Source organism: Gorilla gorilla, chromosome 4, assembly GCF_029281585.2.
Source record: "Gorilla gorilla gorilla isolate KB3781 chromosome 4, NHGRI_mGorGor1-v2.1_pri, whole genome shotgun sequence".
Taxonomy (NCBI): Eukaryota; Metazoa; Chordata; class Mammalia; order Primates; family Hominidae; genus Gorilla; species Gorilla gorilla.
The window spans coordinates 174,012,953-174,022,699 of record NC_073228.2 but is presented as its reverse complement, the minus strand read 5'-3'; the positions used below and the strand labels follow the sequence as shown (position 1 = coordinate 174,022,699).

Genomic DNA, 9,747 nt, shown 5'->3' with positions numbered 1-9,747 from the left:
CTGAATGCCCAGCCTAGGTCATGGTGGTCATCAATTTCATTGGTCACTAATATCTGTTGCTTCAATAAATGAGTCCTCTTCACCCTCTTTGCTCTGTGATAATGAAGCCCAGTGAAGGTCTTGAGCCCCATCATGACTTGAAGGGTGGATTGTGAGAGCTCAAGAGTATGTCTGTGGAGGATGCATTAGGACTGAGTTGGGGGGTCGTGACATTTGATCCCCGAAAGCAAGAAAACAGCTTCCACTCTCGGATATGGTTTCCTCTTTTCTTTGATTGCAACTGGTTGTCATGATCCCTCCAGTCCATCTTGGGTGCAGAAACCCTGGGGATTTCCAAAGGCTCCTTTCTGAACCATCTTTTCAAACATGCAGGACATTCCCTGTCCAAGTGAGCTGCAAGGACAAAATAGAAATTTCTGGATGCAAAATGAGATTACTGATGTGGTTGCTGAAACTTATAAAACTCCCTCAGTGATAGGGGGTGTGGTGGTCTGTAAAGGGGATAATGATGACACCTTCAAGCTCTCCTTTTATACCACACAGCCGGTGGAGTCAGGACTTAGGTTCGAATCCAGTCAAGCTATATACATCTGTGTGACTTGGGCAGACACTTTTCCTCTTTTAAGTATCAGTTTCCTCACCTGTAAAATAGGAGTGATAAAACCTACCAAACCTGTGAGATGTCCCCATGACAGAGCACCCAGCACAGGCCACGTAAGGGCTTTCCTGATGTAAGCTTAAGCAGGACAGGCTCGGGCTCAGGACTGAGGCCTCTGGAGCCACCCTCCTACAGGCTGGGTGGCCATGGATGATGTGCTTCACCTCTCTGAAGTCTCGGTTTTCTCACCTGTAAATTGGCCATAATAACACCTAGGGTATATTTCCTAGGGCTATTGGGAGAACCAGTTAGAATATATTTTTCACATAAAATGTCATTCAGGTAATTATGGCTGTTTAAAGCCTTATAAACTTAGATCTTGCCCTTGTAGACAGAAATGAAACAATTGCTGTGACTGGGTCTGATATCATAGCCAAACCCCTACACAAAACAACAGACTTATCATTCAAACAAATCAGTGAAAATAATTGGTCTTGTAAGTTGTCAATACCCTGTGCAACAAAAGCATTGGTGGAATGACCTTGAGCATTAAGGGGGAGTTGTAGGGATACCTTCTAGAGAAAAGATGGAGTTGTCACCTCCCATGTGCTCTGCTACATCTTCTCTTTAAGTTTTCCCTTTGCCCAAAGCAACATGGACCATCCGTTTAATCAACCTCCACCACAATTCCGTTTAGTTCCTCAGTAAGCCAAGTCAGCAACTACTCAAACGCCTCATTCTAAGATGTGCTGATGGAGTGTGGCCTGCCTCACTAAGATGTGCTGATGGAGTGTGGCCTGCCTCAGAGGGTCTCTCCCTTCAAATAGGTCTATATTGTCTGGTTTGTTTGTGAACAGAGCCAGGTAGGTGCCGTGTGGCTCAGAGAGGTGGCTGGAAGTGACCTTCCATGACTCAATTCCACAGGTTTGTTTGCAAGAACACAGACACACTAGTGGCCACTGACAATATGTGTTCCAACATTATATATGGGGTATATTTTGCTCAGAAACATGCCCTGTTAGTTGTTGAAACCTTTTTTGCATTCCCTGAAACAAACGACACTATGGTGTATTTTCTTTTGGGGGTCAGTAAATAAAAGTCTTTTATGTTGACAATGATAATATTATATTCTACAATCTATTTGCATTTCTCTATCCTGTGGATTTTATTGCTTAGTATAAATCCCCAGGCTGAGGTGCATTAAGCTTCACTCAGAGAGAAACAATGCATTTTATCATAGGGCCGGACAGCTACATGCACAAGATGCTACCTGCAGAGATTGGTTTTTGCCCAGATGTGCAGGAGAGAAGCACAGAGAGGAAGAAATGCATACATGTGTGCAGGTTTTGGCGTGTGCACAAGAAGCCTGGAAGGATTTTCTTTGGATCTAGCGTCAAAATGGATTTCCAAGAGGAAGCTGTCTGAACACACACCTCTTCCCTGTGCTACATACGGTCCCATCTCTGGCAGCCAGGTTGTCAGGAAAGTGATCAGCACTGGCTTCAACTCTGGCTAGAGCTCTTTGGCCAATGTGATGGGCAGAAAACTGGAATGAGGACAGAAAAGCACCTCAGAGGTTTGAAGAGTCGAGTCTCTCACCACCTTGCTGTAGGTTTTCTGAATACTTCTGAGTTTAGGAGCATTTTTTCTCAACAGGCAAGTCAGGAGCTGCTAAGATAAACCATGGCAGTAAGCTCGAGCCAGTGTTCGTATTTACCATTGATCGGCAACAAAGTGCTTGCTATGTGCCACGCATTGTGCTAAGCACTATCTCATTTAATATTTACAGCAATCTTATGAGGTAGATGCTACTGTTATCTCCATTTTACAGATGGGGAAACTGAGGCACAGAGTTCCACAGCTGGTAACTTGAGGAATAGGAATTCAACCACTGGAGAGTCTGGCTGGAGTTTTTTGTGGCAGGAGAAAATATGCTGTCTAAATTTGCCTTGGGAAACCATCATGGTGGTCACAAAACCACTTCTACGGCTTGCCTTGACCTAGCAGGAATGAAGATATAAAGAAAGAATGAGCGCGTCATGGTTATGATGGGATGATGATGTCTGTTGTGTTGTTTGGTGTCAGTTTCTGTAACGCCTTTCTATTTCAATCAAGGCTATTATCTTTTCCTCTGTTTTAGTGAAGTTTCCTAGAAGTAGAAAATGGGAGTGTATTGGGCATCTCAGAGTTTTCAGCTGAACTGAAGGGTCTGATGGTAACTTTACCCCCAAAACCCTGAGAGAAAAGTAGGGAGTCCCTGCTTCAGCTCTGCTCAGAAGAGCCTCCCTCACATGGTGGTTTCTGTGTCACTAGACTGGTTAACCAAATAGGTCTTCTAAATACCCAACTTTTAATAGAAACTTCTGCGGCTTGGATTATTAAAGTCATAACATGCTTATTTAATCGTGTTTCAAGTCCATCTATCTTTTTTGAGTCTAAGGAAGACTCACTCGGTCAGAAGGAGTAGATGGAAGAGGATTAATACATGATTTTCTTTTTCCCCTTTTTCTTTTAACTTAGGCTGAGACTTATTTGAATGCCTGTTTCATATGGAGTTTTTAAGTGTAACAGTTGTGAGTGAAATTGCCGCTTTTATTTTCAAGGTAATTGAATTCCATTTTTCACTTTCCATTTCCCTCTAGAAAAATCAAAACGTTTTCAGAGCTTGGCTTCTTAGTGGGTGATTTTCTAAGGTGGGAACTTTAGAACCATAAAACATTCTAGTGTGGCAAAGGCATTCAGGAACCTGATGACCAGGCCCCTTCTCCACAGGTGAACAGCCTCCACCAGCCGGTCTTGGAGAACATATTGATTTCACTGTGTTTTTATTTGAAACACCAAAGGAATGCCCATATCTTGTCCTTGGGCCAGGGCTGTGGGTTAGGGGAGCTGGGTTTCTGTCCAGAATCTTGTCATCTGTAGGGCAGCTGAGGGGCATTATTACTCAGAGGTCCCTGGAAACCTGTGCTAAATTGGTTTGGATCAGTGTCTGTGAAAATGTTGGAGAAAGGAGAGTCGATTTTAGCTGACACCTGGACACGACTTTAAATAACACTGTATCACAGAGTGACACAATGATTGTCCTCCCAACTCTTTTTCGGTCTTTCCGATTATGTTAGGGACAAAGTCTCAGTTTGGTGCTGTTGTGTCGAACTATCTTCTCATCTCTGTTTTTTAAAGACAGGCAGATCAAGCCTTACTCCTAGGGCTTTAGAAGGTAATAGTTTCTGATTTGGATTTAATCACATTGTTTTATTTCCTTTTTAACATTTTTATGACAACTTTTGCTTTATAGCAGTTTTAAAGGTAGGAAAAAATTTTCATTTGAAAACAAGTTGGTTTGAGATGTTTTTCACTCTTACATAAAAGACCCACCTTCACAGCGTATGAGCTTCCAAAGTTGGGGAAGCAGCGGCTTAGGTGGGCAGGCAGGAAATTTAAGGAGGTTGGTTTCTGTCAAAGTCAGAGATGATTGCCATTTACTGGAAGGCTGTGTTGGAACAGAGTAGGCACAGGCATTGGGAGCAGAGCTGATTTCCAATCTTCCTGCTGCCCTCACTGCCTGTGTGTGCTGTGGCCTTCTTGAGCTTTAAGTTTTCTCACCTGTGGAACAGGTTTCATGAGCAGTTGGAAGAAAGCAAATGAGCTTCATTTTCTACAACAGGGTGGGTGGTGTAGTTGATATTCACCCCAAAGGTGCAGGATCCCCACTTCTGTTTATTGCCAGCACTCCGAGTTTGCTTCTGGATGGAAGGGGAAGATGGACTAGAGCTGATGCCTCCTGCACCCTGGTGAAGAAATGCACCCTGAGGCCAGAAAATAGTACAAACCCATCTGGCTGCAACAGCCCAGCAGCATGAAGATCAAAGTCACGTGTGAGTTTTGTGCACGGGCAGCCTTTCCTCTTCTCAGGCTGCAAATCTTTGGCAATCGGAGGCAGGCTCTGAATTAAGCTTAATTAAAATTCACTCTTAATTAGGGCTGTTACTTAAAATCAATTCTACATAATAAAGCTGTGTAATCATAATTAAGCCCCAGAAATGGGATTAGGAAGCACAGAATGCAAAAGCCAAACATGGGTGAGCCTGGTGCTGGCAGGGGCAGTGGCAGAGACTTCTCGAATTAATAGAATTTTTAAATAGCCAAGGCCCCGTGAGTGCTCTGATGAGAACCCGGGTGGCAGGCAGCACAGTGAGCTAATCAGAAAAAGGATTTGAGATGAATGGGCCCTGAGAGGCAAAGCTCCGTGGTGTGGTGTTACGGGCAAGAGAAAGGAGCGGCATAAAACAGAGGGGACCAGATGAGTCTCCTCTCCAGGCCCTGTTTCCCCAGCTGTGAAATCAGGGTGGAGGGCAGCTGTTTCCCAAACAAGGATGTCTCTAATGACTGTCTGCAAACTCAGGACCCCTGATGTGGGGCTCTCTTGAGGGGATTTCATGGCAGCAAAGTCAGGATCGATGCCATCTGCTTGTAGCATGACAGGGGTCCTGTGGAGTTGAGTTTTGTAGTTGTTGGCATCATTGAGGTGGTGGTTGTCTATTTTTTAACTAATGAAGGGGGGGGTGTGAAGTAATATTTGACAATCTCTTACTTCCACACTGATGAGCACATAACAATTAGGAGCTTGGTTTTGGAATGAGCCAATCAATTTTGAATTTTGGATGTGCCAATTATTGGCCAAGTGGTCTAGAGCAATATTTACTTCACTTTTCAGTTTATACAACTGTTGTATGAGATTATAATAATAGTAGATACCTTGAAGGTTGTTCTGAGAATCATGCATATGTGTATAGCACAGTGCCTGCCAAATAACAACTAATTTTATATTGTTTCAATGTATTTATAGTGTTAATTATATTTACATTTTGAATTTGCTGTGCATCAAGCAGTGTTCTGTTTTATATGTATGAGCTAATTTTATTTTCACAATCGCTCTGAATAAGCATTATTATTTTCTCTGATTTCTAGATAAGGAATCTGAGGCTCAGAGAGGTTTAGTTCCTTGCTTAAGGGCGCAAAGAAAGTAACTAGCAAATAATAAGAGCCACATAAATAATATTATTATAAGGATACTATCTATCTGTATGTGCTCAGAAGCTACAGTGAAATCCCCGGGGAAGTCGCTTACCTGTACTCATCCCCCAGAACCCAAGCCGGTGCTTCTAACACTGCCAGAATAAGGCCAGGCATTTGAGTTCAGAGCGAAAGGGTCTGCCAGGTGCGGATTCCGGAGCTGTGGAATTGGAGCCAGGAGGGAAAGCCAGAGAGAGCTCCTCCCCATATCTATTTTTCTTTAATTATTTTATTTTGTTTTATTTTATTTTATTTTATTTTACTTTACATTATGTTACGTTATGTTATGTTATTTTATTTTAGAGATGGAGTCTCTCTATGTTGCCCAGGCTGAACTCAAGCTCCTGGGCTCAAAGGATCCTCCTGCCTCCGTCTCCTGAGTAGCTGGGATTGCAGGTGCACGCCACCATGCCCAGCTCCGTATCTGTTTTTTGATTTAGTGTTTTAGTTCAGAGGGTGCCTCACACCTCTCATGCCACATATGTGAGTGCTAACTGTGTGCCTGATGCTGAGTTGGCCTGGACATACACTATCTTATTTAGTTTTTACGACAGCCCAGCACGTCAGGAAGTATCACTCCCATTTTGCAAATGAGGAAACTGAGGCTCAGAAAAGCAAAGCTCGTCGACAAAAGTGAAATATATCATTTGACCCCAAATTGGCACAGAGCTGGAAATTGGGTTTTCAATCCATTTCATCAAACACTATGCAGTTCCAGAAAAGTTGCTCAGGCTGGGGTGCCTCCCAGACTCTGCCTCTGCTCACAGCCAAGTCAGCTCAGCTCAGCAGGAAGGATCTTTTTTTTTTGAGATGGAGTCTTGCTCTTATTATCCAGGCTGGAGTGCAGTGGTGCAATCTCGGCTCACTGCAACCACTTCCTCCAGGGTTCAAGCAATTCTTCTGCCTCAGCCTCCTGAGTAGCTGGGATTGCAGGTGCACACCACCACGCTCAGCTAATTTTCTGTATTTTTAGTAGAGACAGGGTTCCACCATGTTGGCCAGGCTGGTCTTGAACTCCGGACCTCAGGTGATCCGCCCGTCTCTGCCTCCCAAAGTGCTGGGATTACAGGCATGAGCCATCATGGCCACCCAGGACCTCTCTACAACTAGATTTAGAACCAAATATGCCTTGGTGCTGGAGATGTCCTGCAGTTCACATTTCCCAGACAGCCTCAGGCCTATGCAGTGATTCCCTCAGTGGTATCCATTCTGCTTACATGCCTCCAGTGAGGAGGACATCACCTCTTACTAAGCTAAATTCTCACTTTCTTTGACAGAGTAGAGCCAGAGAGAAATTTGCCCTGGGCCTAATATTCATGAAGCCTTTCCAGTTCAGACTCGGTATTATTGCCAAGTCGGTGTGTTTGGGTGAGTATGTGTTGAAAGCATTAAATTGTTAAATGCAGAAGTTTCAATTGTATCACAATTTTTGCAAATCTGTATTAGAATTTCCTCATTTGTTAATATGTCAGGAACATTAATTGAAAAAGAAAATAGGATGGGGTCTGGTCCATTGTCCATGCCTGGGGTCCTGAGAGTTAGCAAAGACATTCCTCGTTGAGCTCAGATTTGTACGTTTGTGACATTTCTGCTCCCTGGCAAGGGTCCAGAGAGGACTGGCTCAGGGAAGGCATCTTGTGCCACTGCCACCTTTGACTCAGCTGTGAGGGAATGAAGGGAAGTCTTACTCAGATAAGGAAGAGTACACCATTACTGCCCAGTGCCAGCCTGATGCGGCCAAGGGCCCTCCAGTGGTTGGGAGGAGGGCAAATGTTGGACAGTAGGGGACCTGGCGGCCAATTCAGGTTTCCTAGGATCCCAGAGGGTCTGCTCTGTAAGCAAATGGTGACCACTTCCTTGTGCCTGCACCAGGCACCCTGCTACACAACTCCAGGGGGCACCATTCCCATGGTATTTATGTCAGTGCCTCTCTGTGGGGTTGTGCTACACGAAGCCCCTGAGGCAAACCCCAGCTCCAGAGAGCTGAACCCCACATGGAAATGCTGGGCTCCCGGTGCCCACAGACCTTGACTGCTCACCAGAGGAGGCTGCCGGCCCTCTCCCTGCACAACCTCTTTGTCCTTCAGCAAAAGAGTATTTGCCTCTATTTACACTAAATAGAGCCAGCTCCGCTTGCTGGTTCCTGTATCTTGGGCAAGCCGAGCTGGAGGCCCCTGAAGCCGGTCTGAGCAGGCAGCCGCGTGTCCTGGTGGTGGTCATGCGGATGGCTCTCCAGGCCAGGTCCTCCTCCAACAACGTTTACTAAACACCTTATCTCCCTGAAAACACGTGACGTAATGTTTATGAAACATCACCCTGTCCCTTCCACCAGGCGGTGGGGGAGCCGGGGGGCACTCCCTTACCTTCCTCGCTTCCCTCTGCCTTCTTCTGCTCCCCTCATTTGGGTGAAAAAGTACGCTGGGTCTTCCCTCACTGCAGGCCTGAGCAGAGAGCAGCACCCTCCACGGGCCTTTCCAGGCCTTTCCATTGGCGCCATGTCTCCACTTACCAGGGCACATTCACCGCCCCCGGAAGTGTTGTCGGCCTCATTTTACACAGGAGGAAACAGGCTGAGAGCAGCAGCGGGTTGGTGGTGAGCTGGGGACCCAGGCTCCTACCTCCTTTAGCCCCCTCTGAACTGCTGTATTTGGGATAACTACCCATTTAAACATTCCTGATTTTTCTGCAGATGGATGACTGGGTGGATCAACAGCTAGTTACATACACACATAGAAAAAAGATAGCTGAACACACGAATAGGTGGATAGAGATGATTGTGTGAGTGGAGAGATAGAGAGGTGACTGTGCAGACAATTCTGGAAGAAAACAGGAGAAACTGTGGGCAACAGCTGCCTCTAGAAGGGAATAAGGCATCTGAGGAAGAGAGAGAGAAAGAGAGATGGTTTTTTTCTTTTTTGCTCTCTCTAAACTGTTGGGATGTTTTTTATGTGCATCAATTAGTTTTTAAACATCTCTTTTTCTATTTTTTGCCCTCTATTCCTGTGTGTCTACCTACAGGAGAAATCAGAAGCCAACACACTAGAAAAGTTGCAAGAGATTCCTAGGGGAACCCACAAAGTCAGTTCCTTGCCAGAAACCTGCTCCTCCAGGTGAATCCAGTGCATCGGATGGGCTCAGAAGCACAGGTGGCGCAGGCAGACCTCTACTGAGAAGAACAACAGTGGAAGGCAGATGAAACTCACATTTTGGAGTCTGAGAGCCATGCGGGCCCACCCCAGTTACGTCTACCCCTGGTCGGTGACCAGAGAATCCTTTCGCAGCAACAGCAGTGATGTTTATTTCACTGGTATGTATAAAGCGACTGATTGAAAACAAGCTGTATGCCCAACAACTTGGAACTGGTTAAATGATTTTTGGTTCAGCCGCACAGTGGAATATCATGCGGCCATTAAGAATAAATAAAAAATCCTATACTTTCCATATTCAACTTTAGACTGCAAACAACTGAAAAAACACCTTCATAATTAGGCTTCCTCAGATTAGAACGTGAAGTCAAGTCAACGTGTGTCAGAAAGTTAACAACAGCTAACTGTTTGTTGTAGTGTTCTGAGTAACTTGTATTATTTTTCAGTTTTTTTCCCATTCCTAATGTGCAAATGTACTATTTTTATTGTAAAAAAAAAATACACATTTGTAAAGAGCAATAACATAAATCTCTGCATAGGCGAATTGAAAGGAAATCAGACAAAATGATACCTTTTGGTAGTGGAATTCTAAATCATTTTTTTCTTCATTAGAGTTTCTGAATTTTCTGCATTTGATACGTTTACCTTTATAAAGGGTCAATCATATTTAAGATGATTTTTTAAAAGACAAGTAGACAGGGAAAGAGAGGTCTGCTGTTGCAAAACCGAAGCTGGAGGCTCTCCAAAGCCCACTTATGTTAGTCAATTGATATTTCATGAAACTCTAGAATGTGCAAATCACTTTCCACAGGGATTGGGGGGGTGAGAAATACAGAGATGAAGGAGATGCAAACACTTTAATCAAAGAAATCCGTCCGGTTGGGAAGAGAAGGTTCTGCATTATATAAGTTGCAAGGTCTTATCCAAGAG

At 44.5% G+C, this 9,747-nt stretch overlaps 1 long non-coding RNA gene across 1 annotated transcript; it reads left to right on the top strand.

Annotated features, from left to right (window-relative positions):
• Window positions 1–1,832: 1,832 nt before the first annotated feature.
• LOC101135292 (uncharacterized) lies at window positions 1,833–9,400 on the top strand. Its single transcript, XR_008679974.2, has 3 exons — window positions 1,833–4,473; window positions 6,949–7,039; window positions 8,690–9,400. It is a non-coding gene; the product is annotated as an uncharacterized lncRNA (long non-coding RNA).
• Window positions 9,401–9,747: the final 347 nt, after the last annotated feature.